The 26,310-nt window shown below is 35.8% G+C and overlaps 1 long non-coding RNA gene across 2 annotated transcripts in view; it reads left to right on the top strand.

Annotated features, from left to right (window-relative positions):
• Window positions 1-442: 442 nt before the first annotated feature.
• Window positions 443-26,310, top strand: part of LOC118143697 (uncharacterized) — a 294,611-nt gene continuing 268,743 nt past the window's right edge. For both annotated transcript variants that reach the window (XR_013524047.1, XR_004728032.3), the window contains exon 1: window positions 443-584. This is a non-coding gene — a long non-coding RNA (uncharacterized LOC118143697). The remainder of the gene's footprint in view (window positions 585-26,310) is intronic.

The following is a 26,310-nucleotide window of genomic DNA, read 5'->3' as shown; positions in this document are numbered from 1 at the left end:
TCTGTGTCTAGACAGTTAAATTCTAATCTTAGCTAATCACTGGGAAGATAAGGAACAGAGAGATGGCTGGAGGTGAAACAGGATCTGTGTTTGGCCTTTTCAGCAGGTTCAGGCAGAAGAGGGAAGATATGTGCTTAGCCTTGTCGCAAGGGAGTCGTTTGTGCATCTTTGGGAAGTCATGAGAATGAGAGGAAAGGGAGTCTTTTTCTTTTGACTTTTATTTTTTTTTTAAGAGAGAGAGAGACTGAAAAAAGAGAGACTTTCTTTTTTTTAAGAGAGCCTCTCTTTATCGCCCAGGCTGGAGTGCAGTGGCACGGTCTTGGCTTACTGCCAACCTCCGCCGCACAGGTTGAAGCAATTCTCTCGCCTCAGCCGCCTGAGTAGCTGGAGTAGCTGGTATTACAGGCGGCCCCGCCACATCCGGGTACTTTTTTGTATTTTTAGTAGAGACGCGTTTCGCCATCTTGGTCCGGCTGTTCTCCGCCCGCCTCGGCCTTCTGAAGTGCTGGGTTTACAGCCGTAAGCCACCGCGCCGGGTTAGAGAGTCTTTTTCTGAAGTATATAAGGAGTAATGTTTCTTTGCGGTAAGTCATTTACTGGAACATAAAAGAGTGCGGGGATTTCTTATCCACTGTTCTGTTTTGAGAGCACAGGTGGGGTGTTTTTTTTTTTTTTTTTGAGCGGAGTCCCACCCTGTTACCCAGGCTCCAGTGCAGTGGCGCGCTCTCGGCTCACTGCAACCTCCGCCTCCCGGGTTCAAACGGTTTACCCGCCTCAGCCTCCTGAGTAGCTGGGACCACAGGTACCCGTCACCACACTGGGCTAATTTTTGTATTTTTAGTAAGAGACGGGGTTTCACTATGTTGGCCAGGCTGTTCTCAAACTCCTGACGTCACGATCGCCCGCCTTAGCGGGCTGAGTTTACAGGCGGGAGCCACCGCACCTGGCCTCTCTCATATCCTTTTATCTTTACTGTTACTTCCAAGTTTATGACAGCCTTATTTATGGTAATAGTTTTATAATTGATGTATCCTGTTTTATTTTAGATTCCTTAAAATACCTTGTCTGTATACCAGTTAAAATTTTGTTCTTAGTAAAATAAACTTTTCCGTCAAGGGTCTCAGTCAGAAACTATTTTGTTGATGTATGCATTTGTCATCATCCTCCTCCACAGAAGGGAAGCTGAGGTTGTGCCAGTGTGCCCCTCTCTGAGTAAATGGGGACTTGAATGCAGCCCATTGTCTGATGGCAACACAAGTGCCCTGGAGTGGGCATGAGTCAGTTCAGAGGATGGAATCCCTCCTTCTAACTGAGGACCATAGAAAGGGAGAATTTGTATGTATGAGAGGCGATCCTGGTAACAGACATTTTGTCAATTTTATTCACAGATGTATATACAGGCCTAAAATGATCTGACTCACAGGCAGCAAATGTTTGTTTAATAAAAAAAAATTGACATTTTACTATATATGGATATTTTGAAACAAATTCTATAAAATAATCAGCTCCTTAAATTTTTGAAAGAACTTAGGCATAAGCTTCACTGTACTGATAAAATATTTAAGAAGCACTGGTTTTATGTAGCATTCATTATTTTATATGGCTTTCTGTAATCTTTTAAGACTTGTACTTCATAAATGTTCCTAGGTAAAATGTATCCAAAAATTATCTGTTACCTGGATAAAGCTATAAGTATTTCCGTGTCTCCATATTTTCTGCCTTATTGCTATGATTGACTTTTTGTTAATTTAGTCAATATTACTTTGTGGTCAAAATACTAGTCCTCAGATTTCTTTTTACAAACTTTACTTAGCTGGCACTTTTAATTTTATTTAATTCTATTTACATTGCTATTGTTTTGGCCTTCTCACCTTTCCAAAATTTTCTTGACAATTTTATTTTTAATTAATTTAATTGGCATTATAGATTTCTTAATACTTAAAAACTAATGATTGCTTTTTCTCTCTGAGTATATTTTTGGCTACTCTCCACGCCATTTATTATTTTTCTAAATTTTCTTTTTGATAACATGGATATTTTGACAGTGTTTTTAAAACAGTGTAGTTGGTTGAAATACCTTTTGTTATTAACTATTTATTTAACTATGGGTAGAAAATATGAACTCAATTATGTTCTCTATTTAGATTTAGTTGCTTGCTTGGATGCATGTATGTGTGCAGGTTATAATATAATGAAGCTTTGAAATATTTATCTGTACACTTGAGAGTGCTTTTTAGTTTTTTTCATGCTTTTTATTATTTATTTATTTGTTTCAAGATGGAGTATTACTCAGTTGCTCTGTTGCCCAGGCTGGAGTGCAGTGGCACAATCTCAGCTCACTGTAACCTGCGGTTTCTGGGTTCTTCTGCCTCAGCCTCCCAAGTAGCTGGGATTACAGGTGCATGCCACCATGCCCAGCTAATTTTGTTGGTGTTTTTAGAAGATACGAGGTTTCATCATGTTGACCATGCTGGTCTCAAACTCTTGATCTCAGGTGGTCCGCCCACTTCAGCCTCCCAAAGTGCTGGGATTACAGGCATGAGCCACTGCGCAACTGTGTGTATACACACACACGCACACACACACGTGTGTGTGTATACACATATATACACACACACACATAGGATAAGTGTATATATGTGTGTATATATACACATACACACACATACACATTGGATAAGTGTATACATGTGTGTATATATACACATAAACATACACACATTGGATAAGTCTGTTGAAAAGTAATTCATTTAAAAAAATTTATCCAGTTTACCATAGATTAAACATTGTGCCTTTAATTTTTCTATCATTTTTTGTGCCTCTCTTGTTTCTGTTATTTTGGTGTGCAGAAGGGACTGCAGCTCCTCGGCACTGTTTTAGGTCATAACCATTCATGACCTTATGTATTTATTTTATGTTGTGCCTTTGAATGTAGAACTTCTAGGCAGAGCATGCAACAAAGCCACTAGGTTCTCAGTGGAGGATACACAGAGGTAGGGGCTCTTTCCTTGTTTTTAGCTGCTGTAGACCTAGTCATGAGAGTTGAAGAACAGTTTCCCTAGCAGGTGGGGAGAGTAGTAGCCACAGGGCAGATGAGGCAACTTTTGTGTTCAAAGACATCCCAGACATCCCATGCATGTCCCAAAACATCTCTGTCAGGGGGATGCAATATGTGGGGCAGTTGGGCATACAACTCTTGGGGAGAAGTGCGCTGTGGAAAGCTATGGTGGGGATTGGGAATTGCTGTTTTCAAATACTGCTTCAGGCCTGGCACAAATAAAACCATCTGCAGACTGTAGGGGTCTCCTGCCCCCAGAGAATGAGAAGGCGGCACAGGGCCAAAGCTAGAGTGCAGTGTCTAGGATCCAAAGACTGTGCAGCATACAATGCACAAGCCAACATTTTAGGAGAATTTAACTCAAACAAACAAAACTAGGCAGATCCTAAAAAGGAAATTATCATTTTACAGGATTTAAGAGATTATTCACAATAAATTGAACCAAAATCCAGGGAATGATACAAAAGTGATGTGGCTCAATATTGTGGTTTGCATTTGCTCTGCTCTTTCAACAGGACAGTGTCATAGGCTGGTGTGGTATATAAGAGTAAGAACAAGATTCCTTGATCTGAGATGGATACTTCAGATTTTTTGCAGGAAGTTTATACTCTCATACTTGAACTGAGTGGGACTTTAGACAACAATTGTGAAATATTCCGACCTGACTTTGGGAATAGCTAGTTTTCATGGGCTGGATCCTGGTTTCTAGATTCCATATATTATATCTATTAATTTTTTGGTTTTGTTTAGATATTTCTTTATTTCAGAATATTTCTTTACTATTGTCTTACTCCTGCAACTCAATTGTCTTTCATTTGGATTTTATTTCAGTTGATGCATCTTTCAACAATGTATTTCCAATATGTTGTATTTTGTTTTTCTTTTTAAGCTTTCTGATCATATATTTTGCATGTAATATTGGTTTTGTCTTATCTTGAATTTTTCTTATCTTACAGTCTTTTCTCTATATTGTCATGTTTTCAACACACCTTTTATAATTGCAGCACAGACCCACAGATCTTACTTTTTGATTATTGTTTTAAAATTGGCTAGACTCACTTAGAATGATTTATAATTTTTTAAAAATTGTGTCCCAGGCAGTGACATGATCTTGGCTTATCGTAACCTCTGCCTCCCAGGCTCAAGAGATTCTCATGCCTCAGCCTCTTGAGTAGCTGAGACCACAGGCGTGTGCCACCACGCTCAGCTAATTTTTGTATTTTAGTAGAGATAGGGTCTCACATGTTGGCCAGACTTGAACCCCTGACCTCAAGTGATTCACCTGTCTTGGCTTCCCAAAGTGCTGGGATTACAGATGTGAGCCACCATGCCTGACCAGGATAGTTTATACTTTGTCATTGAAACACAGGCGTCCAACCTCAGCTTCCCAGATCTGTTATTTTCTCCATATCAACCTATCTAGATCACTTTTTCTCCTACCCTGTCTGGTACTAGGTTGCTTGTCCCAAAGCAAGTAAGTCATGCTGCCTCCCAAGAAGCATTTCTTAAAGTTCCTCTCAGCAGGAAAGATCAAAACAAAATGAACACCGTTTTGATTGCCTCTCAAAGTTTTGACTCCTCTACGCTCTGCCTGATTTTATTTACAACTTAGTATCCTCTGGCAATTGTTTTTGTACTTTGTTCAATATATCAGCTGTAGGGTTGCTCTGCAGGGGCTTACATACCTACACTGACAGCAGAACTCTCTCCTGAAATGACATCCAGATACTGAACCACTGGGTAGATTGGCTCAGTTGCTGGTCGAGAAAGTTTACATATTTTTTTCTTTCTTAGGTATATAGCTTTATATAAACCAGAACTCTAGGTAATATAATAGCAATATCTTTTGCCTTTTATTCAGGAGAATGAGTGGAAAGGTCCTCTGGCCTAGATCCTGCTCTTAGGCATTGAGTCTGGTTAATTTCTTCTGTTGCCTATGGAGTATTTTTGCTTTCTGTTACAGGGAGAATAGACTTTCCAGTCATCTCTACTTGCTTCTAACTAATGTTTAGTAAACTCACAAGCTGATATGATGGTTTTGTGTTTATTTATGGAAATCTTTCTTTTTAGTCTTATTATAATATGTTTGGCTTATTTATTTTGTATTTTATCTGTCACTGCTATGTATATGAAGCAAAGGTGGGGCTCCTTAAAACCTAAACCTAAAAAACCATCTTGACAAGAAATTTCAGAGTACATCTTAGAGTCATAGATTCCCATACAGGGTTTAACATTGTACGTTATAAAACAAAAAAGCTTACTAAATCATCAGCAAAAGACTCCCACATGACTTTCACGTTTACTAAAAAGTATTAAGAAGTCATTCTGATTGGAAATGGTTCCTTGCTTTACAGTCAATTCACAGAACCATAGTTCTCTATTGCAAATTTCTTAAGAGTAATTCAAATAAGGTTCAATTTGCATAGTATTAAGTCACAAACAATTTTATAAAGTGAAATACACCATCATTCCTATAGAGTCTAACTTTCACTTCATGGGTACCAAGAAAAACATCTACTTTAACTTGGTAAGGCATGGCTAGAAGACCTAAACTGTCACCCTCTAAGATTAATACCTCAATCATCAATTCATTGTGCCTTTTTAGTCACCTCTGATATTCACTGATTGTTGTTCTTTCCAGATTTATCTGGATATCTGACCTTTAACTATAAAACTTATTGGATTCAAGTGCTGTGATTAATCCCTGTCTTCTCTTTTCATTTGGCTCTTTCTTCTTGTAGCTTCTCCCTCTTTTCCAGTTAGTTTTGGGGCTTGAATACATTCTGTGGTTTCCTGAATTCTTTGCCATGACCTCTCCCTTGTTCTTTCATTCCTTTCTTCCTTTAATCCTCTATTTCTTTACCCTCCAGCAACTTTCTAAAAGAATTGTATTAATTCTGTTGGCCTTTCAGCATTGGAAGGAGAGTGATTAGATCTGAATTTCTCAGTGCTGTGTTATCACCACTTAGCACAGTATCCAATTAAATATTAGTTTTTGAGGCTATCTCCTAAATGCCCAGTTGACACTTCATCTCCTTCATCATGACCCTCTTTGTTGATGCCAGGTGTGGACCCTACTGTTTCATTACCACATTGTAATATAATTACTTGTTTACGTGCCTCTCCCCCATTGAGCTTCTGCAATCCTAGCACATAGGAGTTGTGTGATAAATGATGATTGAACTGATCTGTTGAATTATTTGTTAATGTTTTGAAATCAGTCAGATCCAAAGATTGAAGAAGAGATGATGAACATGACAGCTGGTGAGAGTTTTGTGACATAAAAATGTAGAAAATGACAATTTCTTTGAAGGCAGAAACGATACCTTTAAAATTTTATTTTCATGGGGCCTAGGAACTGCTAGTCAGAGCATCAATTGTCAAATAGTTAAATTCAATAAAATGGTAATAATCAAGAATTAAACAAGTATAGGTGAAGGTAGGACAAGTTGACTTTGAATATTTTTTAATTATTAAATTGAAAAGTTAATCTATTGGATTTTAAGATATGACTTATCTCCTTGAAAGCCATTGCTCTTCTACTTGACCTTATAGTCCCATATTTTCTTCTTTTAGATAATTTTTGAATCTCAATTTTATGTCTTTATGCTAATTACTTTATTCTCCCTTCGAGGTTTGTTCAGATTAAATTTTCCCTTTCATGAAGCTTTGTTTGACAATTCAACAAATATTCTCTGTCTCTTCCATAAATTTTACTAGCATTTACTATTTATGTAGTAGAGTAGAAGGTCATGTACTTTGTTATTAAAGCACTTAAGAGCCAAACATTGGAGACAGTTTGCCTGGTTAGAATCTCATAAATACCACTTACTGGCTATGTCCCTTTGGGCAAGTTTCTCAAATTTCTTGTGATTGAGTTTTATTTTCTATGAAATGGAGATAATAAATGGTTCCACCCTCATCAGATTGTTATTTTGTTATTAAGTTAATATATGTAAATTATTTGGAATAGTGCCTAACACATATTAAGCACTATGTAAGTATTAATATTTTCCTCTATTTATTGCATTTCAGAATTCTTTTTGTAATAACTATTTAAGTTTCATTTACCTTATCTTAAAAATTGGAATGAAAAGATCTACTTCATGGATTGATTATAAGACTGAAGTAATTGCAGCATGAGAAATAGTGTGAGGCAATGGCTAAGAGTATAGTTGCTGGAGTCAGACTGCCCGAGTCCAAATGCTAGCTCTGTAACTTATTGACTATATCACTTATAACAAGTTACTTAAAACCGTTTAAACTCTCATGCCCTCAATATTCTCCCCTGTAAGCTGTGCATAATATAGCACTCATATAATAAGAGTTATGCAGAGAATAAAATGAGTTATTTTATGTAAGACAGCTAGAAAAGTGAATGGTATATAGTACTATTCAAAATAGTAACTAGCTATTTAAAAATAGTTACTAGCTATTTTTACTATTAAATCACCCAGCCTAATAAATTATCACATCTTTCAATATATTAGTTTAAATGCAAGCTTTATTTCTCCCCTATATTAAAACTCTTAGTGAATAGAAATACTTTTCATTTTAACATCCTAATTTGAGTGCAGGCTATAACCCTTATTCTGTGAGTAAACTTGTTCAAGTACCATTGAATGTCAGTTTACTCATCAATTAAATAATATTCTTGTGTCACTATACTATTTGTTGATTGTTTTTGGCTGTAAATACCATAAAACTGTTATCCTAAAGTGAGGATTAAATAAATTTTGTTACCGTGCAAAAAGATGCCAAGAAGTAGGAAGCTGTTGGCCTTGATTTGTCATCCGATAGATTTCAGGGCCAAAGTATTGTGATGTTGTGAGCTTTTTTCTTTATTTTTTATTTTTATTTAACTTTAAGTTCTGGGATACATGTACAGGAATGTGCAGGTTTGTTACATAGGTATAAGTGTGGCATTGTGGTTTGCTGACCTATCAACTCGTTGTCTAGGTTTTAAACCCCACAGGCATTAGGTATTTGTCCTAATGCTTCCCCACCCCTCACCCTCCTACTCCCCTAGAGGCCCTGGTGTGTTTTGTTACCCTCCCTGTGTCCATGTGTTTTCATTGTTCAACTCCCACTTATGAGTAAGAACACGCAGTATTTGGTTTTTCTGTTCCTGTGAGCCTCTTCTTTATAGTTCTAACATTACTGCTTTGGAATCTCCAACCTTTATGTCTACATCCCAGTCGGGAAGCAAAAGTAATGGAGACGGAAGAGAAGGAACTTGGATCAAGAAACACATTTCGGAAATCCCAGAAACTTCTGTATATTTGCCTTAAGAATTGTGACACCTATCATTTGCTAGATGTAAGGAAGTCTAAAAAGATACTACCTTCTTGGTATAAGTAGCTTAAAATATAGGAAATAAGGTAGAAAAGAGCCAGAAGGAATGTTGATTGAGTCACTTACCATATTAGTAGACTTACCTCCTAAGAGCTTTATGTTCAAATAAATTAATAGCTGTAAACTTGCATTTTAAAATTTATAAAAAGACATGTGCAAAAATAGAAAAAGTAATTGGATTTTCCAGTTACTTTTGGGACATATAATTCCCAATATGTTAAACATGATTTCACATAAAAAGCAAATAATTTACAACATTTGATAGTTGATTTTCCATTTACAAAGTAAAATGATTTTATTTCCCTTAAAACACTGTGATAGTATAAATTCACTTATTAAGAATTATTATATATTCTCATGGATTATTTTAAAGATAAATATTTGTTATATTTCAAGTAATAGAAAAAGACATAGACTTGAGTTCAGTCACTCATTCATGCAATATAATTAAACCCTGATGTAATGTAGTAATTGAGATCCAAAAAATCCTGTCTCGCAAATAGAGAATAGGTATGCATCCTCCTTAAGTATCTGTTGAACTGATTGTCACTGGAGTAGAACGTCTGGAACAGTAATAATGATTTTTATAATCTTGTGGTTATATACTGTGCATTATTTTGGCTGGTCCAAGGAGAACAGGCTGGGAGACGTTGTGGGAAGATTGAGAGACCTCTTTTGTGAGATAGGACTGCCTGTTGATTCCCCATAGCTAGTCTTACATCGTACCCTTGCTTCCATCTCTACCCATCCCTCCAAAGGCTGAAACTTAACTTCATCTTATTTGGTAATAAGGGCTGGGTGAGTGTATCTTACTGGATGGTTTTAAGATAGACAGGCTGACTGGTTTATGTTTTGATGTGGTTTATAGAAAAAGAGCAAACGTCCCTTACTCAAGTGTAGCTTACCTAACTTTTACCCAATCAGCAACAAAAGACCCAAGAAGCTATTAACCACAGGTCCCTGCCTTAGGGGCCTACGGACTTCCCCAGGGTCCTACACATGCAATTAGACTTAAATTTCAACTTATAATGACTCCTTACTCTTTTTAGTACTAGAAGTCACACCCAGGGGTAGAAATTCAAAACGCTGTTACATGCCGTGTATGAAAAAGCGTGTAAAGCCACTGTGCAAGTGCTAGAGAAACCCTTCCTATACACCCCCTCCTATTCCTTATGTGATGCTGACTTTCTTGCACACAAGCTAAAGCTTTTTCTTTCTCTTTGCTGCTGTGTCTGGTAATCTTTCTTGATTTCTATCCTGAGAGATTTAAATAAGCCAGGGGCACCAGTAACAGTTTTACTCTAACGACTTATTTAGCACCTATTTATATAGAGGACACCATTTGGAACCAGACATTACTGGTTAATAAATAAATAAATAATTCTAATTTGAATAAGTGCTGTGACAAAAATTAAGTGAAGCCTATGAAAGAAAAAAATGGTGTTAACGAGTGGTTGGGAAAGAACTTGGTAAGAAATGTACATTTAAGTTATGAATTAATTAATAAAAGGCTATATCAAATTCCTTGCAGCAAAATATAATAGAATCCAAATGGTTAAATGAGAAAAATTTTTAAAATTTTTATTTCATATTTATTTTATGTTTTACATTTAAATATTTTTAAATAAAGGAACAATTTAAGAAGAATGAGCATATGTGGTAAAACCATATTTAAAGAAAAACATAAGACAAAATAAATTCAACAGTTTATTTGTGCAAATGAAGATTTGCAAATCTGGGAGCTGTCAGAACCAGAAGGGGTTCAGAGAGTTCTACTTTCCCAGTGTGGGCAGTGAGCTTTTAAGTGGAAGGCAGAGGGAAAAAAAATGTATTGGATTGGGGTAGAGTGGAAAGACTTGAGTGTAGACTAGAGTAGAAAGGAGGAGTGGTTAGTTGACAGTTTCTGATTGGTTAAGTCTCCAGTTTCATTTTACTCTTCTTGGCTCTGGTCCATTTATGGAAGAAGCTAAAACATTGAGGCTGTCTCAGTTTAAGGAATTTTTTTTTAAACAACCACAAGAGATTGCATAACACTCTAGAGCTAGTAATAGCAGGAGCGTGTGTGTGTGTATGTCTGTGTATGTTGAGAAGGGGACAGCTTGCCACTTCCTGAAGTATAAAGGAAAAAGTAATTATTCTCAAATCAGAGCTGGGGGGGACATTCTCGTAAAGTTTTCATATATTGTAGAGGGATGCAACTAAGGCTTCAGAGGATCACTTACAATATATTCATATGGTTGTATGTCTTTGTAATCACTTTCCTGTGTGACTTCTATTACATGTATTTCACATTGGCTAGTAATGAGCATTTTTTTTGATCTGGCCAAAGTGAATTTGATTTAGAACACTTGAGTTTAGTGTGCTATGGCATTTGTAATCACTACTTTAAAAGTTAAATTATTTTTGGTTATTCATGTGTAATGACAGGAAGATTTCTGCCACCCATTTGCTGACTCATTCTGGCTTAGTGACACAAAAATATAAGCCCAAAGGTCCAGTCATTACGTAGGCATACACTATAGTGTCAAGCACTGGAAATAATGGGAGTATTAGGAGTGAAAGTAACAGAGTTTAAGATGTACACAATCAGAAGCTCGTTTGTGGAAAATTATTTTAACATTCATATATGTCAACATTTCAAGTAGAGAAATAGTTCTCTTTTTGATGGCTTTTCAAAATGATTGTATTAAAGAAATGCATGGAGAATGTATACAGAAAAATGGAGAGGATAAAATTAGAAAAGAACCATGCATTTTTTTTTTATTTTACAACGAGAATTGCACAAAATGTAATTTACCAGTATTCCTGTGTTGGCAGAGTGTTGTAAACAGTAAAACAAATATCTATATGTAAATTATGACACATACCTTACAAATCCCAACAATCAGTAATTATTTAACCACACTGGAAAATAGAATAAATTAGCTTTCTACTGTCTTGATAGAAAATTGTATCATGAAATCAATGTCCCATGAAAAGCCAATAAAAATGTTTGCAGGCGAATAATATAGAGGTATGTCAAGGAGTTAATCAATATCCTGTCTTTTTTATTCTAGATCTTGTAATGTTGGTGGTACCTTAGTTAAGTTTATTTGTGCTCTGCCTTCTTAGTATAAATAAGTATTTACTTTAATATCAAAGATTGTATTCATAATTTTGTTCTTTTTCTTAAAAGGTTCCATGAAATCTGGATCTGCCTTTGAACAGACAAAGGCTGTTTTCTGAGTACTCATCTTCTGCAGTGAAGGAGACATATATGCCAGGCTTCCAATGACTAGCCTCGTTTATTCTTAACTAAACTTCAGTCTTGTGGCAGAACTGAAACCATTTCTGGGAAGGTTCAGCTTAACTTCTTATTAGAAAATGGCAACAATTTGCCATAACAATTATACATATTAAATTTTAGGAGGTTAGATGCCTGTGTGTAAGACAGAACTGATTTCTATTAATGATTATCTTGAGAACTGAGCTTAGTTGATACCATGTAAGTAAATTAAATAATGGTTTATTCCAATATTCTCTTTGATTAAAGACACTTCATTATAATATGCACCAAAAGTCACATTTGCAGGGCACATTTTACCTAATACAACATATATAACTTATAAGTGTATTCCTTGTATGTGTTTAATATTGAGATGCCATCTGAATTGTCCATAATTTTTATTAATCTTCTATATAATTATCAGTTTATTCAGTTGGAGTATTGGTTAAATAAACCAGATCATTTTTATTTCCTGTATATGTTAATCCCAAATATATTCCTTTGCTTCTAAATCATATCTTTGGAAAAATATATGTTAAAAAGTCTTGTAATTTTAGATTCTAGGCACATTGCAAAGACTGTATATACAAGTGTGAAGCTCAAATAGTAAGTCATTGTTATTTATCATATAAGCCTTGGTAGATCTTTTGGTGAATAGATAGGTTTCCTCAGGACAGCCAAAGGAATATCTCTGGAACATAAAAATGATTATCTTACTCTCATGCCTAAATCCTTTGTTATTATACCTTCTCATTGATTCTATAATACAATCCCAACCCCTAACCTATCTTCAGGCCCTAGCTCATTTCTCAGTAGATCTGCTCTCTCACAGAAAGCTCCAGCCATGATGCACTCAGTTTTGTGACTAGATCCTTCTTTCTGTCATCTCCAGGCTTTCGTATGTGTGTAGAACAGTGCACCCTCCTCCTCTTCAGATGGCAAACTCATCCTTTTGGGTTTCAGTGAGTCAGTTATATATATTATACATATATATAATTTTTTTAAATTATAATTTAGGTTTTGGGGTACATGTGCAGATCATGCAAGATTGTTGCATAGGTACATAAATGGCAAGGTGGTTTGCTTCCTCCATCCCCCTGTCACCTATATCTGGCATTTCTCCCATGTTATCACTCCCCAACCTCCCTAACTCCCCTACCCCTGCAACAGACTCCACTGTGTGATGCTCCCCTCCCTGTGTCCATGTATTCTAATTGTTCAACACCTGTCTATGAATGAGAACATGCAGTGTTTGATTTTCTGTTCTTGTGTCAGTTTGCTGAGAATGATGGTTTCCAGATTCATCCATGTCCCTACGAAGGACACAAACTCATTGTTTTTAATGGCTGCATACTATTCCATGGTGTAGATGTGTGACATTTTCCTTGTCCAGTCTATCATCAGTGGGCATTTGGGTTGGTTCCAGGTCTTTGCTATTGTAAACAGTGCTGCAATAAACATACGTGTGCATGTGTCTTTATAATATTTATTGGATATGTATACCCAATAATGGGATTGCTGGGTCAAATGGAATTTCTATTTTTGGGTCCTAATAGATTAAAGACTTAAATGTAAGACCTAACACCATAAAAATCCTAGAAGAAAACCTAGATAAAACCATTCAGGACATAGGCATAGCAAGGGCTTCATGACTAAAACACCAAAAGCATTGGCAACAAAAGCCAAAATAGACAAATGGGATCTAATTAAACTCCAGAGTTTCTGTTCAGCAAAAGAAACAATTATTAGAGTGAACTGGCAACCAACAAAATGGGAAAAAAGTTTTGCAATCTCCTCATCTGACAAAGGGCTAATATCCAGAATCTAAGTTTTACAAGAAAAAAACCCATTTAAAAGTGTGTGAAGGACATGAACAGACACTTTACAAAAGAAGACATATATGAGGCCAACAAACATGAAAAAATGCTCATAATCACAGGAGAGAAATGTGAAGCAAAACCACATTGGGATACCATCTTATGCCAGTTAGAATGGTGATCATTAGAAAATCTGGAGACACAGGATATAAAATCAGTGTGCCAAAATCACAAGCATTCCAATACACCAATAACACACTTGAAGAGAGCCAAATCAAGAACGAACTGCCATTCACAGTTGCTACAAAGAGAATAAAATACCTAGGAATACAATTAACAAGGAACGTAAGGGACATCTTCAAGGAAAACTACAAACCACTGCTCAGCGAAATAAGAGAGGACACAAACAGATGGAGAACATTCCATGTTCATGGTTAGGAAGAATCAATATCATGAAAATGGCCATACTGCCCAAAGTAATTTACAGAATCAATGCTATCCCCATCAAGCTACCATTGACTTACTTCACAGAACTGGAAAAAACCATCTTGAACTTCATATGGAACCAAAAGAGAGCCCGCATAGCCAAGTCAACTCTAAGCAAAAAAAACATAGCGGGAGGCATCACACTACTGGACTTCAAACTATACCACAAGCCTACAGTAATCAAAACAGCATGGTACTGGTACCAAAACAGAGATATAGACCAATGGAACAGAACAGAGGCATCAGAGGCAACACAACATATCTACCACCATACAGTCTTTGATAAACCTGACAAAAGCAATGGGGAAAGGATTCCCTGTTTAATAAATGGTGTTGGGAAAACTGGCTAGCCATGTGCAGAAAGCAGAAACTGGACCCCTTCCTGACACCTTACACTAAAATTAACTTCAGATGGATTAAAGACTTAAACATAAGATTTGGCACCATAAAAACCCTAGAATAAAATCTAGGCAAAACCATTCAGGACATATGAGTAGGCAAGGACTTCATTACCAAACCACCAAAAGCATTGGCAACAAAAGCCAAAAGAGACAAATGAGACCTAATCAAACTCCACAGCTTCTGCACAGCAAAGGAAACAGTCACTAGAGTGAATCAGCAACCAACAGAATGGGAAAACATTTTTGTAATCTACCCATCTGACAAAGGGCTGATATCCAGAATTTACAAAGAACTAAAACAGATTTACAAGAAAAAAACAAGCCCATTCAAAAGTGGGCAAAGGATATGAACAGACACTTTACAAAAGAAGACATACATGAGGCCAACAAACATATAAAAATTGCCATCATCACTGGTCATTAGAGAAATGCAAATCAAAACTACACTGAGATACCATCTCATGCCAGTTAGAATGGCGATCATTAAAAAATCTGGAGACAACAGATGCTGGAGAGGATGTGGAGAAATAGGAACACTTTTACACTTCTGGTAGGAGTGTAAATTAGTTCAACCATTGTGGAAGACAGTGTGGTGATTCCTCAAGGACCTAGAAATAGAAATTCCATTTGACCCAGCAATCCCATTACTGGGTATATATCCAAAGGACTACAAATCGTTCTACTATAAGGACACATGCACACGAATGTTCATTGCAGCACTGTTTACAATAGCAAAGACCTGGAACCAACTCAAATGCCCATTGATGATAGACTGGACTGGGAATATGTGGCACCTATACACCATGGAATATTATGCAGCAATCAAAAATGATGAGTTTGTGTCCTTTGTAGGGACATGGATGAATCTGGAAAACATCATTCTCAGCAAACTGACATAAGAACAGAAAATGAAATACCACATATTTTCACTCATAGGCAGGTGATGAAGAATGAGAACATATGGACACAGGGAGAGGAGCACTACACAATGGGGTCTATTGGAGGGAATAGGGGAGGGACAGTGGGGGAGGGGATCTGGGGAGGGATAGCATGGGGAGAAATGCCAGATGTGGGTGAAGGGGAGGAAGGCAGCAAATCACACTGCCACGTGTGTACCTATGTAACTATCTTGCATGTTCTGCACATGTACCCCAAAACCTAAAATGCAATTAAAAAATCTAGAGACAACAGATGCTGGAGAGAACGTGGAGAAATAGAAACACTTTTACACTGTTGTTGGGAGTGTAAATTAGTTCAATCATTGTTGAAGTCAGCAAATCGCTTTTTAAAAGAGATTGTTTCTTGACCAAAATAGCAGAGGTTAGTTATTTCTGCTTTATGATGTCCCTAGGAAAGTCTATGAAGACTCTAGTTTAAATCTATCATATTTATTTTTAAAAAGAACACTTCTGTTAAAGGAATAATCAAATCCATCTCATTTATATTCCCAGTATGCAATTATTGACACATGGTAGGCGCATTGGATGAATTAAGGTATCCTTTTCTTTCTTTTTTTTTTTTTTTTTGGCACACCTGGTTAATTTCCCATTTAAATCCTCTTGCTACCTGAACAAAGGTGAGTTATTTAATATCTGATTGCTTGACTTATTTCCTGACAGTGGCAGTGAACATAGCTAAAACTTACCTCATTGGGTTCTACTTGGGCAACTTGGTACAGGCAGAGAAAATCACACAGGCAAAGGTGTAACCAAGGCATTGTGGGGCATATTCAGAAAATAAGAGTAGGCAGTCCATGGTGGCTAGAGAGTTCAGTGAGAGATCCCTGGCTGGAAGTCAGGCTTGTAAGATAGGCTAGGTCACGATATTAAGGGCTCTCAAAACTGTGAACTTTAGTTGTTTTACGTTTTGTATTTTAACTGCAGTCGCTATTAAAGATATTTTTAGACGGCATTATCAAAACTGTTCATTGAGGCAAATAATTATTCTGACTGTGTGGGTTTGAATAAAAAAAGCCTTTTCAGTAGAAGCCTCTTGAAAAAGTCCCAGTCATGAGGTGTGGACAGGAGCAGAAAGGGAGGGAAGACAGAAGCACAGCACAGTGCAGTGCAGAGCAGGGTAGTGTGAAATGAGGAGAGAAGGAAGTAGAGGATGAAAGAGGAGAAGAAGGGGAGAAGAGTGAAAAGAGGAACATAGGTGAGTAAAATCAGAAGTGTGAGATTTTCCAGAACAACAAAAAAGACTTCACAAACTCGACATGGGAAATGAGAGAAAATGGTATGACTTTGCTGTTTCTGGCTTTCTTCCCATTTGCTGCATGAGTATTCATGTTCCACATATCAATCATGCAATATATTATGTATAATTTCAGCAATAATAGTTTACTTGTGACTTATTAAAAAGTTTCAGAGTTACCCTGGTTATCAAGAGGCTTTTCAAAGGCTGAAAATTACCCTTCAGTGACAAAGGACAGTTGTCAATCTTGTGCTTCCTTTTAAGATACTATAAGCATAATTATTTAAAAAACTGAACTGTGCTTTTTATTGTTTGCTTGGACCTATAATAGATGAATACTAAGTATGGAAAAATTATAAAAAATTAACACTAATTGAAAAAAGTAATGCTTATACATGTAAAAATTATACATTTTGATTTGAATGATAATGTTTTAATATAGAACTAGTGAAAGTAGAAACTGACCTGTCAAATTTGACTTAATTAAAATTTTAGGCATTTTTTTCTTAAAAAAACATGGTTTTAAATGAACCTGATATAGTAGTAGCATGATATAATTACATGTTTTCATTCTCTTAAAATCCTCAATTTGCTTTTTGTAAAGGGACTGCCATAAGTCAGGGCCAAAATTCTGTTTGCTGTAGTAGTTTCTATACTGCTGGTCAATAAGTAGTTTGGCATTTTTTTCTGAACATTTTTGTTTCCTTGTTGCCTTGATTTAATGAAATCTGTATGGTACAATGAATTCTCCTTCTGCATGCTGTTTATTGAAATTGAGGTCGTGGATAGCTGTAGAGTTTTCTGGATATTAATTGTTAGACACATTTTGAGTCAAAATGAAATTTAATGCTTTATTTCTTGTTCTGTTATCTCTTTGTATAGACTTTTGTGAAACCGAAATATATCACAGGATATGAAATGTTAAATATCCCAACATAATAGAATTCCTTTAGTAAATTTAGACCCAAAATGTCTTCTGACTTTTGTCAAGTAGAAAACCTAATTGTAAATATAGGAACATCTTACCCTATTGAAATTAAAATTATTTCCGTTGTTTTTCGAGTAATTACTATAATTTTATAAAAACAAGTAAATAAAAATCAGTAATTTTGAAGCATGCCCTTAATATGCTTAATTTTCTATTTTTTTTTTTTTAAAAAAACGTATGTTTTGTGTTGAGTTTAATGTTTGAGTGGTAGAAACAACTTCCAACATTATTGACATCACTTATTAGGAAAAGATTTGTTAATTAAAAATCAAATGTTGTTAGTTGATCTTTACTGTGCTCCTAGATCTGAGCTAGATATTGGATGGCATAATCAAACATAAGAATCACATTTAAGCATAAGTTCTTGTGTTTCAGGACAAGAGGACTCATAGTACATATGTGAACATCTATATATTTAAAGAAATACTAAGCAAATTTTATTACGTGCATAGAGCCATATCCATGAAGAGTTAAATATAAATATAAGAACATCTATAAATGCTAAAGATGCTACTATAGAACGTAAATGTGTAACAGGCATTTTCCCAGATTAAGGATTTCAGTCTTAAATTCAGTCCCGATTTAGAGGCAGATTAAAAGCACAAGTCTTTCTTTGACTTGTTTTGCAAAGCAAAGCAAATAATCCTGCCCTGCCCTCTTCTATCCTTTGCTTCAGATAGCCCTGACAACATCTAGTTTTACCTAAGGAATCCATACCCTTCTGTAACCACCATCTTCCACTCCATAGCTATGATGACTACTTCTCATGCACATCTCTTCAGCCTAGGTAGGAAGCTAGACTCCTTGGAAGAAGCCCAGAGAGACTGGCCTGAGTGGTATGAAAGACAAGTTTCATTGCACCTTTCCATATTCACTCAGACCTCTATCTCCTGTTCATTCCATGTCAAAACCAGTACATACAGGGCCCTTTATTGTGTCTGCATACTGAGGACAATTTTTCCCTGCTCTGTGCTATGCAGTTAGGTTTCTCACTGTTTTTTTTTTTTTTTAAATAGGTGTTAAATGTTTTCGTGGGACTAAATTCTATCATTCTTTGACTTGGGAGGAATGGTAGAATTTTATCTAAAAAGTTTTTTTTTTTTAACTATAACTCATGTCAGACCCAAAACTCCACATTATTTTTGGTACTGAATCTTCAGAAATGATCATTTTCATTTGGAAGAAGAGTCCTTTGCTTCCTTGTCATCTTTGAATAGTTGCTACTGAACTTCTTACAACCTTTATCCTCTAGTTATCTACTATGACCCGTGAGCAGATTGAAGTTTTTGCTGAGGTAACATAAAGAGATGAAAGTGGTAGTGTAGGGCCAATAATTCTACAGCAGAATGGTCTCCCAACAGGCCCAAGCAGGCAATTGCCATGACTGGGTAACCAAGAATCAACATTGACGTGGCTGAGTGGACAAGTATCAGAACCTAACAACTGGTTGTTGAGTGTTGAAAGCTATTTTATTACTAGAGTGTAAATAATCAATTATTTGGAGAGTTCCATATTTCTCTTAGTTTAATACTTACTAATAAGAATTATTAACATTCTAAAATGCTTAGAATTATATCTCCTTTCCTTCTTCAAGACCACACAGGTGAATATGAGTAGGCTTAACTATCAGAGATCGAGGATTCTAGAAGTGCCATTGTTCACATTTCAGTAATTCAGATTTGTGATTTTTCTATAGGATTATAATGGCCACCTGAATCCAAAAACCATTCAGGTCAATAAAGGGAGCAAATCAACCATCCATTACTCTTGTCTACAATATAGCAATATAATTAGAAGGCAGATAATAAATATCTGGATAAATTAGATTTGGATATAAATTAGAACATCTTTTTGGGACTTTATACAACAGGAAATGAGGGAACAATTTAGGGATATTAAGGGTCCTAGAAGCAGAAGAGAATGTCATAGAATCAAAAGAAAAAGAGGGCACCCATTTATTTTAGAAATTACTCTTCACTTTGCCAATGGAAGGTAAAATTCCTCTTTTGTTGATTCATAATAAATGTATCTATTTTAAGGATATAAGTGATAATTTGATAAAGTAATGGGTAAAGATCAAATCAGAGTAATTGAGGTATTTATCACCTTAAAACATTTGAATTATTATTTTCTGGTTATTGTGAAATGTACAATCAGTTAATGTTAACTACTGTATCACTACTGATCTATTGAACACTAGTCTTACGTCTTCTATGTAAATTAATATTTATGCCCATGAATCATCCTCTCTATTGCCCCCGAGTCCTACCCTTCCTGGCCTCTGATAACCAACAATCTAATCTCGATCTTCATGAAATTCATTGAAAGGTTAACTCCCAGATATGAATGAGAACGTGCAAAGTTTGTCTTTCTGTGCTTGGCTTATTTCACTTAACATAATGACCTCTAGCTTCATTTATGCTACAAATGACAGGATTTCATTCTGTTTTATGGCTGAAAAGCATTGCATTGTATATATATACATATACCACATTTTTATCCATTTATTCACTGATAAGCACGTAGGTTGATTTCATATTTTGGCTATTGTGAATAGTGTTACCACGAATATGGGAGTTCAGATATCTTTCTGATACATTGACTTATTTTTTTTATACCCAGTACTGAAATTGCTGGATAACAGTTTTATTTTTAATTTTTTGAGGAAACTTCATACTGTTTTCTATAGTGGCTGTATTAATTTACATTCTCACCAACAGTGTATGAGGATTCTCTTTCTCCATATCCTCAGCAGCATCTATTATTTCCTGTCTTTTTGAAAGTAGCCATTCTATGTGGGAAGAGGTGGTATCACATTGTGTTTTGATTTCTATTTTTCTCATAATTAGTGATATTCGGAATCATTTTATATCACTGTTGGTCATTTGTATGTCTTACCTTGAGCAATGTCTGCTAAGGTCCTTAGCTCATTTAATTGGATTGTTTATTTTTTTATTTGTTTAAGCTCCTAATATATTCTGGTTCATAGTTTCTGATCAGATGGATAGTTTCAAAATATTTTAACCAATTCTGTGGGTTGTCTCTTCACTTTGCTGATTATTTCCTTTGCTGTGCAGAAGCTTCTTAGCTTGATGTAATCCCATTTGATAATTTTTGCTTTCGTTGCCTGTGCTTTTGAGATCTCAGGCAAAAAAATCTTTGCCAGACTGAGTACTAGAGCACCTCCCTAATGTTTTCTAGTAGTTTTGTGGTTTCTGAATGAGATTTAAAACTTTTATCCATTTTAATTTGATTTTTATCTATGGCGAGAGATAAGGGTCTAGTTTTATTCTGCCTATGGTTATCCAGTTTTCCCAGCATCATTTATTAAAGAGACTATCCTTTCCCGATTGTATGTCCTTGGCAACTTTGTAAAAAATGAGTTGGCTTTAAATGGGTGGGTTTATATCTGAGACCTTGATTCTGTTTCATGGGCCTGCATGTCTGTTTTTATGCCAGTACCATGCTAATTTGGTTACTGTGCCTTTGTATTGTATTTTGAAGTCAGGTATCCTGATTCCTCTGGCGTTGTTCATTTTCCTTAGGATGGCTTTGTCTATTTAGGATCTTTTGTGGTTCTATGTATACTTTAGATTTTTTTTTCTATTTCTGTTAAGAATGTCACTGGTATTTTGATAGAAATTGCACTGAAAGCATACATTTTTGGGGGGTAGTATTGTCATTTTAACAGTATTTTCAGTCTAATTTTTTCAATCCATAAGCATAGAATATCTTTCAATTTATGTGTCCTCTTCAATTTCTTTCATCAGTATTTTATAACAGATCTTTCCTTTTTTCAGTTAACTTGATTTCTGAGTATTCTATATCTTTGGTATTTATTGAAAAGGAGATTTTTTTTTTTTCAGATTGTTGGCTGTTGGCCTATATAAATGCCACTGATTTTTGTATGTTGATTTTATATCCTTCAACTTTACTGAATTCATTTATGCATGTTAATAATTTATTGTTCAGTCTTTAGATTTTTTAAATATAAGTTCATGTCCCCTGCAAATAAGGCTAATTTGACTTTTCTCTTTTAAATTTAGATGCCCTTCATTTTTTTCTCTTGCCCAATTTCTCTGTCCATGACCTCCAGTACCATGTTGAATTGGAAAGACTTCTTGATCTGTGCTAACATTTTTTAAGCCATTAGTGCAAGGATTACTTTTCCTTGTTTTAGTGATATAATATTGCATGCTAAAGTAACACCCAACACTGAAATGCTCTTTTGTTTGTTTATTTCAAATATATATAGTTTCTGAACTATATCTATTTTTTAAATAATGTAGTTCTGTAAGTCAGCTATATCAAAGGACTTCTGTTTCTACTTTTTATTCTGGGTTCATTTACATAAAATAAACGTATATGGACATTTCAGTAAAAAAAAAAAAAGTTGACAACCTTGTCTTTGTGCAGGTCTTCATGGAAAGGCTTTCAACTTTTTCCCATGTTAGCTGTGAGTTTGCTGTATATTCCCTTTATTATTTTCAGGTATGGTATATCTATACCCAGTTTGCTGAGGGTTTGCATCATATAGGGATGTTAAATTTTATGAAATTCTTGTTCAGCATCTATTGAAATGTTCATATTGTTTTTGTTCAGTTCTGTTAATCTGATGTATAATATTTGTTGATATGGGTATGTTGAATAATCCCTGCATTCCTGAGATTATCCCACTTGATTGTGTGGAATGATCTTTTTAATATATTGTTAAATTAAGTTTGCTAGTATTAAATATGTTACTGGGGATTTTTGCCTTTATGTTCATCAGTGGTAATGGCCTGTGTTTCCTTTTTCTTGTGTCCTTGTTGAGTTTTAAAATCAGGGTAGTGCTGACTTCATAGAATGAGTGGAAATACTCTCTCCTCTTCATTTTTTTGAAGAGTTTATGTAGAATTAACAATACTCATTCTTCAAGTGCTTGGTAGAATTTAGCAGTGAAGCCATCAAATTCTAGGTTTTTCTTTGAAGAAAGACTTTTTATTATCGTTTTGATCCTTTTTTCTTAATATTTGCTTGTTGAGGATTTATTTCCTTATGGTTTAATCTTGGTAGGCTGTGTCCAGAAATTTATACATTTCCTTTAGGCCTTCCAATTTGTTTAATTATTATGTGCCTTAGGGTAGTCTTATTTGGGTCAAATCTGTTTGATGTTTTCTGACCTTCCTATACCTGCATATTTATATCTTTCTCAAGTTTTAGGAAGTTTTCTGTTACTATTTCTTCAGATAAGCTTTCTATCCTTTGTTCTTTATCAAATCCCTCTTGAACACCAGTAATTCTTAGACTTGGTCTTTTGAGATAATTCCCTATATCTTTTAGGTGATCTTCATTTCTTTTCATTTTTTTACACTTCTGACCATGTAACTTGTAAAAGCTATTTTAGTGTTCACCGATTCTTTTCTTTTCTCTACACATTCTGCTGTTGAGAGCTTCTGATAAACTTTTTTTATTCAGCAAATGTATTTCTCAGTTCCAAGATTTTCTGTTAAAATTATTTCAATCTCTTTGTTAAATGTCTCTGATAAATTTCTGAAATACTTTTCTTTGTTATCTTGGAGGTTACCCAGTTTCCTTATGACTGCTATTTTGAGTTCTTTGTCAGAGAGCTCATATTAGTCATAATTAGCTTAAAATAGCTCATATTGTTTTGCTGTTCATAAGTAAAGAGATAGGTATACAGGTATATCTGTGTCTTTTCCCCACATGTCTAGATAATTGTCTCAATTTTATGTTTTGAGTAAAGCTTTTATATCACAGATTCTAAATGTTACATTGATTGTTGAACAAATTCTGTTCTGTTGATCAGACAAAATGTATACAGGACCAGTTACTTATTTTGGCATTGCAGTGTACAATCTGCCAGTGCAAATCATCAGTACTGTTTTTTTTTTTTTTTTGAAACAGGGTCTCCCTCTGTCACCTAGGCTGAAGTGCTGTGACACAACCTCAGCTCACTGCAGCCTTGACCTCCCAAGCTCAAGAGATCCTCCTACCTCAGCCTTTTAAGTAACTGATACTATAGGCACATGCCATCACACTGAGCTATTTTTTTTTTTTGTATTCATGGTAAAGATGGGCTTTTGCCATGTAACCTAGGCTGGCCGCAAACTCCTGAGCTCAGATGACCTACCCACCTAAACCTCCCAAAGTGCTGGGATTACAGGAATGAGCCATGACATATGGCCCTGTATTTTAGAATTTTACTCTCACATGCTGAATTTTCTATATTCTTTAGAATACCTAAAATAAAATTTGTCAATTTTCTCTAAAACCTTTTTATCCCTCATTGAGATTACATAAGTTGGAGGCTATTCAGGATTTGTATAACTGGCTTTTTCTATTTAAGAATAATGAATATCTTCTTATTTATTGAAGTCTTTTATGTTCTTCAGTGCCATTTAAATATGTTCTTATCAAAATCCTGTGTACTTTATTATTTTGTTGTTAATAAAAAGTAATTGTTTCCTCCTTATATTTTCTCAATGATTACTGTTTGTAGAATTGAAAAATGACATCCTACTGTACTCTTATTGCATGTTTCTTTACTTAGTTTCGCTACATATACTTCAGAACCATTTAAAATAATGACAACTAAAGTTATCAGCTTATTTTTGACTTCAATAAATATGATAATGCATTCTTAATCAAAAGATTTAGTAACTGTCCGAGTACCTATGTCTCTGCTTCCTTCAAACTCAATGCTTTAGTAACTGGGATCTTCAATATAGTCCAAAAGAATTCTAAACAGTGCCCTACACTAACTTTTAACTCTTCTTCTGTATTTGCATATGGTCTAGTATGCTGCACTTTGGATCTCCCTGAACGTCTTCATTGACATTTATATTTATCTATTCCTTGCAGAACTCTGCTCTGATGCTATGAACTGCCTTCTGTCCTCTTCATGTCACGTTATCTGATTATTTGAATCACGTCACCTGCTACTTCCTCCATATACATTTGGATTTTTATAAGGAATAATATGGTTATTTGAATCAAGTTTCATGTATTTGGAAGAAGCTCTTTTTATATTAAATATAGCTTTAAAATGGAGATGCGGTTTTTAAAAACTTAGTAATTAGCTTTAATGATGTAAATTTAATTATGCAAATTGACCTAGTATGGTGATATTAAATGTTTTCCATTTAAAAATATTTCTTGCTTGATTCCAGAACTAGTTTGTGTCCTCTACTCTAAAATCAGTGAATCTATTTGATATGATTTGTCTGTGTCCCCACCAAATCTCAACTTGAATTGTATCTCACAGAATTCCCATGTGTTGTGGGAGAGACACAGAGGGAGGTAATTGAATCATGGGGGCCACTTCTTCCCTTGCTGTTAGCCTAATAGTGAACACATCTCATGAGATATGATGGATTTATCAAAGGTTTCTGCTTTTACTTCTTCCTCATTTTTCTCTTCTCACCACCATGTAAGAAGACCTTTTACCTTCTGCTATGATTCTACAGCCTCCTCAGACATGTGAAACTATAAGTCCAATTAAACCTCTTTTTGTTCTCAGTTTTGGGTATGTCTTTGTCAGCAGCATAAAAACAAGTAATGCAGTAAATTGGTACCAGGAGTGGGGTGTTGCTGAAAAGATAACTGAAAATGTGAAAGCAACTTTGGAATTAGGCAGCAGGCAGAGGTTGGAACAGTTTGAAGCATTCAAAGGAAGATAGGAAAATGTAGGAAAGTTTGGAGCCTCCTAGAGACTTGTTGAATGGCTTTGGCAAAAATGCTGACAGTAATATGAAAAATCAGGTCCAGGCTGAGGTGGTCTCAGATGGAGATGAGGAACTTGTTTGGAACTAGAGCAAAGGTGACTCTTCTTACGTTTTAGCAAAGAGATTGGAGGTATTTTGCCTTACCTTAGAGATTTGTGGAACTTTGAACTTGAGACAGATGATTTAGGGTATCTGGCAGAAGAAATTTCTAAGCAGCAAAGCATTCAAAAGGTGGATGCTGTTAAAAACATTCCATCTTAAAAGGGAAACAGGGCATAAAAGTTCAGTAAATTGGCAGCCTGACAATGCAATAAAAAAGAAAAGCCCATTTTTTGAGGAGACATTCAAGTCAGCCGTAGAAATTAGCATAACAGGCAAGGAGACTAATGTTAATCCCCAAAGCCATTGGGAAAATGTTTGCAGCCATGTCAGAGAACTTCACTGCAGCCCATCCCATCACAGGCCTGGAGGCTGAGGAGGAAAAAGGGATTTTGTGGGCTGGGCCCAGTGTTCCTGTGCTGTGTGCAGCCTAGGGACTTGGTACCCTATATCCCAGTTGCTATAGCCATGTTTGAAAGGGGCCAATGTAGTGCTCGGGTTGTGGCTTTAGAGGGTAGAAATCTCAAGCCTTGGTAGCTTTCACATGGTATTGAACCTGTAAGTGCACAGAAATCATGAACTGAGGTTTGGGACTTGCCACTTCAATTTCAGAACATGTATGGAAATGCCTGGATGCCCAGGCAGAAGTTTGCTGCAGGGGCAGGGCCCCCATAGGGAACCCTTGCTAGGGCATTGCAGAGGGAAACGTGGGGTCAGAGCCCCCACAGAGTTCCTACTGGGGCACTGCCTAGTGGAGCTGTGAGAAGAGGGCCATCATCCTCCAGACCCCAGAATGGTAGATCCACTGACAACTTGCACTGTGTGCCTGAAAAAGCTGCAGATGCACAATGCCAGCCCATGAAAGCAGCCAAGAGGGAGGCTGTACCCTGCAAAACCACAGGGGCAGAGCAGCCCAAGACC

Source organism: Callithrix jacchus, chromosome 11, assembly GCF_049354715.1.
Source record: "Callithrix jacchus isolate 240 chromosome 11, calJac240_pri, whole genome shotgun sequence".
Lineage (NCBI taxonomy): Eukaryota > Metazoa > Chordata > Mammalia > Primates > Cebidae > Callithrix > Callithrix jacchus.
Note: the sequence above shows the minus strand (reverse complement) of the source record. Positions and strands in the feature narration are given on the sequence as shown.